This window comes from Chinchilla lanigera, unplaced genomic scaffold (assembly GCF_000276665.1).
Source record: "Chinchilla lanigera isolate Chin_1 unplaced genomic scaffold, ChiLan1.0 scaffold00082, whole genome shotgun sequence".
Lineage (NCBI taxonomy): Eukaryota > Metazoa > Chordata > Mammalia > Rodentia > Chinchillidae > Chinchilla > Chinchilla lanigera.
Window position 1 is genome coordinate 8,388,428 of NW_004955483.1, and position 6,656 is coordinate 8,395,083.

Below are 6,656 nucleotides of genomic sequence, written 5' to 3' on the forward strand. Positions count from 1 at the left end.
ACACGTGGGGCTCGGCCTCCTCCGCAGCCCCGGGCCCGGGGCTTTCCGGGCCGGCGCAGGGCGGGAAAGGAAACTGCAGGCTGGAGAGCCGTGGGCTGCTCTTCGGCGGCCTGGCGGTCTTCCTCGCTGCCTCTCGCGGGAGAAGGGGAAGGTGAGGCCGGAGGCCCTGCGGGCGCTGTCTGCTGACTGCGGTCGGCCGTGCGTTCGGGGTACGGGCAGGGGGCTGCTTGGGCTACTCGGCCTCCGGGGTGCACAGGGGATTGGGGGCGCTGTGAACACGGAGAGTGGAGTGATCGCGTCTCAGCTTGTTAAATAATTTCTGGTCTCTGCCCGAGGCCCTCCCCAGCCTGAGAAAATTGGCCCAGGGTTTTTTCTGTGATTGGGTTATACTTACCGTGGCACCGGGGCATTTTGAAAGTCCCTCTCCTCCCTTACGTCTTTTCTCCGCTGCGCGGCTCTTCCCTTCCCTTTTCTCTCCTCCCCCCTTTTTATGTTGGAGGCTGGAATTGGGCAGTTCTCCACAGTTGTCCAGGTCTCCAGCTCTGATCTCATACGCAAAATATTTTAATAATAAGGGGACGTTTTCTAGAAGTTTGGGTACTTTGGACACTCGAGGAGTGTTGGTGATGGGGTAAAGTAGCGGCCATAAGCTCTTAGATGTTCAGAATTATAAAAAGGAGTTCATTCTAATTGTAAACGAGGCGTTTGCTTTCGACAGTATTCAGTTTAAATGTTATTTGTTGTGTTGAATAGGAAAATCTTAAAGATCTATTTTAAGTCACTTAAACTTCTGAATGGCATAACGTAGGTAAGAAGTATGTTTTAAGCTTGCTAAGAAGCACAAAAGTACAGTAAAAAGGTTGATAACTTGTTGCATACTGTTAGAGGTAGAGTTTTTAGATTACTTTATTCTAGATAACATTGGACACTTACAACGTTTTGGTGGTTTGATACCATTAACAGATTTTTTAAAGCGTTGAAGGAAAGTCTTGAATAGTAAAATCTGTGGTTTATGTATTAAGTAGCGCTGTACCAGAATTAAACACCTGAACTTTACTACCACTCAGTTTTCCCCCAGATACGTAGAGAAAGTGCTTGGTTTTCGAACATTTTTTTCTCTTTTCTTTCTTTGTTTTTATTCGAAAACAGATTTAAAATTAGAATTCAGGTCACAATCCTGGCCATTTAATCTCACCCAGACTTCTGTAGAGTGGAAGTTAGATATACGTGCTTTCTGTGTCTCCTAAAGATGTCTATGAGTGCTTTGTTAGATCTTTGGCTATATACAGAGAAATGAAATTTTTTGAACTATGGGATAGTCTGAACAAAGTTTACAAGGGAGCTAATATATTCTGAGTGGGAGAAGGTACAATCACTGCTTATTTTAAAATGTACTTACGATTAAAAAATTACTTAGATTTAAAGTGTACTTTGATATGCTTTAAAGAGATGATGCTTTAGGAGCATGATACTTAAAATCCAAGTTGTTAGAGTTGGTATGGTTGCAGGCCGTGTAGTTTTGTTTTGGATCTTGATAATGTATCATTGCCCCCTGTCTAAGAGACTTTTGGCTTCTTGCCCCAGCCATTTAATTGAAGAATAAAGGACATTGGATTGGGATTAAAAATGTTTTGGGGTTTCTTTATGAACACTATAGGAGGTATTTAATACTGACAGAAACTACCAAAGAAAGGTATTCAGGGATATGTGAAAGGGTACTCTCCTATTTATTGATTTTTCTTTTCATTTACAAATAAGGACGTTTTTTACTCTTACTGGAACTTTGGTGGCCCTGCTTGCTGTCTACTAACCTAGACCTAGGCTGTCAACTAGATGTTTTGCAGCAGCTGCTGAGTCATCATGAATAACAAGGAGCTTCGTGACATGGCATGTTTCATACTGTGCTATTTGATGAAGTATCCTGGGGTTTCTGGGCAAAAATGAGGTGTTTGGTTGTGTAGTAGAAGGTTGGACTGAGATGTCTGGCACTGTTACTGACGGAGGTTTGCCAACCTGTCAGCCTAACTGGCTAGTGTAGTCCCTTGGTACCTGTGACTTTTGCATATGTTCATTTGACTTGTAATTTCCTGTTTTGACTTCTGGTTTAGCTCTGCAGGGAAGTTTAACATTTTCTCCTTTAAATTTCTGTTCTTTAAAATGTCATTGTGCTTGAAGTAGTGGAGAGAGAGAGATCCTTTCTATTGTTCGACTTACTGAAGGGTAGTAACTCCTAAGAACTGTAGAAACAAAAAGGAAGAATAGCTCTGAACATGCAAGTTGATTGTTTTCATTTGCCTGCTCTTCCACCGCTTTACCTTTTAGCCCAGGCACTTTCATAAAGGAATGGTGTTATTTTTCTAGTTCGGAGGGAGCGAGTCACTAAAGAGAATGTTCTTGTCACCTGTTCAGTCTCCTTTCCCGGTTCATTTTTTGTGTAGTTCTCTGGGGAGGTCAAGCTGGTTGTTTTTCTTAATAGCCACTACACAAAACTTCAGCACATGGGCAAGTCAGAACCTTGCCTCTGGTAGAAACTACTGCCACCTCCTGGTAAGAGGGTACTACTTATTTTTTTTCCCCTTTTTGGGTGCGTAGTTTGTCTTCTGGTTTAGAGCCAAGGGAATCCACTTTTAATCCTAGATAGAGTTTGTATCTTACAAGTTAGTTTCCACATTTAATTAATTTTAAAAAGGAGAAAAGAAGAAAGTATCCCCTCCATCCATAGTTTACATCAGGTGTTGAATTGTTTTCTATAAAGGAATGCAAAGTAAATTTTAGATTCTGTACTGCCAGTTCTGTGTTTTCTTTTTATAACCCTTTAGCAGATGTCAACACCGTTCTTAGCCTATGAAAGAACTGACCAAAGGCTAGATTTGCCCCGTGTACCACATTTTGCTGAACCCTGGTTTATATGGTAGCATGGGTTTTGTTTGTTTTGGTACTTTGCCCCAAATAAGTTACATCCTGCCTGATAGCTCCTGGTTAAAATTGTTCTCAGTTTTGAAAAGGAGGGATATGTAAAGGCTGAACATTTAATTCATTCTGGAAGTTACTAAGTTTGTCTTTGGTTTATGCTAGATGCTTAATACTATCAGTAGATAAGGAAATGGTAACAGTTGGAAAAATATACTCTAAAAGAATTACGCTGTTTTAGTTTCTACCCTGCCTTGACTTGGACATTTTAAATTCTGCTTAATTTTTTCATTTGTAAAATGAAAGTTGTTGTGAGGGTCAAATGAGATAATACAACCAGAGCTTTTAGAACAGAATCTGGTATATATAGTTAAGACTCGTTTGAAATTGTTATGATGAAATGGGGCATTTGGATTTAAACATCTTTACATTATCTCTAAATTTTGCAACCTCTTAACCTGTTTCTCCACTGGTACCCAAGTTCCTTCATAAATATAAATATAATCCAGTAGGATTTAACATCTGTGTGTTTGCTGGATGAGGCCAAAACTTAAACTAGTAGAAAAATATATTCAGGTTTTAAAACTATTGAATATAAAGAATGTTTTTTGTTTATGATGACAGACCCTTATGTGATATTTTATGTTTATTTGCCAGTTTTTTCCCTTTTGTGTTTTTTGAGACAGGGTCTTACTTTGTAGTCCAGGCTGGCCTTCAAGTCATGATCTTCTTTCCTCAGCCTCCGAGTGCTTAGATTAGAAGCATGAGTGACCGCACCAGGTCCTTACTAGCCAATTTAGCAAGATACATGACATAAGAGCACAGGTGATGTTGCCATGATCTGGAAATGGAAAGTCCTCTGACAGTGCAGGTATATACTACTTTGAAGTAAAATAAAAACTTAAGACCGTAACGATTCTGCACTTTAAATACAGTTTTTATTTGTAGCTACTTAGCTTATGGTCATGGTTGGAGTATATTTTTTAATTCTATGTATTAGCTGGGCAAGGTGCATGACTATAATCCTAGCTGGATAGGAGGCTGAGGCAAGGGGATTACAAATTTGAGACCAGCCTGGGCAGTGTTTTGAGACTTTGTCTCAATTTGTTTAAAAAAAAAAAAAAAAAAAAAAAAAAAAAACCAAGAATGTAGCTCCTAGTAGAGACCCCTGGATTTGGTCCTCAGTACCATCATCACCAGCACACCACCAAAAAAACCCAAAACAAACAAACAAGCTAACAACTGGGAAGCCTGTTTAAATTCCTGCTGCCAGATACAATTTATTATCAGAAACCTGCCTGGCATGGTAACACACACCTTTAATCTCAGCACTGTGGAGGCTGAGGCAGGAGGATTACCATGAGTTTGAGTCCAGTCTGGGATACATAGTGAGTTTAAGACCAGCCTGAACTACATAGTGAGAGTCTTGTCTCAAAAAACAACGCAAAACAAAACTTACTATCAGAAACTGGATGATATGTTATGTTTCCTATTAATAGTTCAGTTTTGTTAATTTTCTTGATTTTACTTACTTTTTCATACTGTGATTTAAGAAATAAATGCTTACCCCCAGTTTCAAACATGTTACTTGAGAAAAGTGTGACAGTATCTTATAAGTACTTTTTAATGGGTTTAGCTGCTTTAGGCTTTTCGTGGGTCGTATTTCTCCCATTTAAATTTTGTAGCCAATTGTAGGCTTTGAAATCTTTACCCAGCAAAGTATTTTAAGTGACTGCAGGGCTTGAATTGGTAAACTTGGCTGCTGAGTGCCTCATAGTTTATAAAATATGACAGTACTTTAGATTTGGAAGTTAAATTCAGATTACCGAAACTAGATTTGGTTGTAACTGTATTAGAACCTGAGTACTTAATGTTTTTTCTCCTCATAGAAATTAGTTACCATTATAATAGAGACCTTAGTAAATAAAGTTAGAATAAGGATATTTATGTGTGTATGTACGTATGTATGTATGGTCTTTTTGAGACAGGGTTTCCCTATGCAGTTCAGGCTGCCCTCGAACGCACTTTGTAGCCCAGGCTGGCCTCGAACTCGCAGCGATCCTCCTGCCTCAGCCTCCCGAGTGCTGGGATTACAGGTGTGTACCACCATACCCAGCTGTAAGAGTATTTATAAAATCACTAAATACTGAAAGATTAGAATGGCATACAGGAGTATACTCTTTGGTGTTTTACTATTTGGTTGTATAAGATTATTAAGACTCTAGGTGGTCTCAGGTTCTTCACTTGAGGTTGGAGGTAGCAAAGGAGAAAATTGATTTGGAAAACTATACAAAATAAAACTCTCAGAAGTGTTCAGGAAAGGCAATCTAGTGACATGGCAATTAAATGGATAGGAAAAGTGTTTGCAGAACCCTGGAAGAAGACTCCTAAGGTTAGTGACAGCCTGTAGTGCAGTATGGGTACCCACAGAAAAAGTAGAAATTAAAATAGTTGAGTATTTTGGGAAAATAGGGCCCCAGAAAAATAAAACTGATAATGGACTGTATTTGGTTTTTACAGTTATTACCTTAATAAGGAAGAACACATAGGCCGGATGTGGTGGTGCATGCCTGTAATCCCAGCACTGGGGAAGCTGAGGCAGGAGGATGTTGTGAGTTCAAGGCCAGCCTGGGCTACAAAGTGAGCTCAAGGCCAGCCTGAACTGCATAGCGAGACCCTGTCTCAAAGAGAGAAAAAAAGGAAGGACACATAGGAAGGATGAGGAGTTGATCATATTGGAAAGATGTTTGGTGAAAAATTTTCTAGAAATGAATTTAGTTTTAATCACAAATACATTGGGGGGTGGTGGGTTTCTGGTACTGGGAACCTAATTTACGACCTTGCGCTTGCCAGGCAGGCACTGTGCCGCTGAGCTAAATCCCCAGCCCCAATCACAAATACATTCTGAGTTAGTGTTGCAGAATAGCCCTTTATCCTCCCCAGTTGTCTTTCATTAATCCTTGAAGTCAGGTTAAACATAATTTGAAAAGCTAATATATTCACAGTGCTGTACATATTGAATGTACTTGATATATATGTAGTACTGGTTTTAACATCTGGTTCCCAAATGGATTGTTTTAACTATTCTGAACTCCTGTGCGCACCCTGCACCCCTTAATCTGGTCTGCCAAATGAAGAAGAACTCTTACTTCTGGGGAGAGGAGACTCAGTAGATGTATCGAGGCCAAATTTAAAAATTTTCTCCTTTAATCCTTGAATTTAACCTCATTATTTCTGGTTATCTGATACAGACTGCGCAGAGTGCCACAGGGAATACTTTAAAGACTTGAATGCCATGTATTTTTCCTAAGCACTTCAATAATTTTGCTTTTTTTGACTTTCTTTCCGCTTTTCTTCAATTAGTTGCTGTGTGTTACTTGCCATTCCAGAGGGTTGGTTTCTTCTTGCTGTTGTATAGATTCACCAAGTTATTTTTTGTTGGGAAGGAAAATTAGTGGAACAATAAAAATGGGAATTGCTAAAGGTGATTTATCACTACTAAACCAAGTTTTTGAGTTTAGTTTTTATTCTTTTGGGTTTTTTTTGACACAGGATTTCACTGTGTAGTGCAAACTGGCTTTGAACTCACAATGTATCTCTGGCTGGGCTCAAATTTTAGGCGATCCTGCCTAAATCTCCTGAGTGCTGGGATTACAGCCGTGCACCACTGTGCCAAGCTTGAGTTTTAGAATTACTGATGCTTTTAGAAACTTGCCCTAGGGGGCTAGGGAGTTAGCTCAGCGGCA

The 6,656-nt window shown here is 39.7% G+C and overlaps 1 protein-coding gene and 1 long non-coding RNA gene across 6 annotated transcripts in view; one reads left to right on the forward strand and one right to left on the reverse strand.

Annotated features, from left to right (window-relative positions):
- The window catches only part of LOC106146542, an 8,976-nt gene extending 7,705 nt beyond the window's left edge, over positions 1-1,271 (reverse strand). Inside the window, exon 1 of the long non-coding RNA XR_001231026.1 lies at positions 395-1,271. This is a non-coding gene — a long non-coding RNA (uncharacterized LOC106146542). The remainder of the gene's footprint in view (positions 1-394) is intronic.
- Positions 1-6,656, forward strand: part of Nup153 (nucleoporin 153kDa) — a 79,766-nt gene that overhangs the window by 11,175 nt on the left and 61,935 nt on the right. The gene's annotated exons all lie outside the window — the stretch shown is intronic.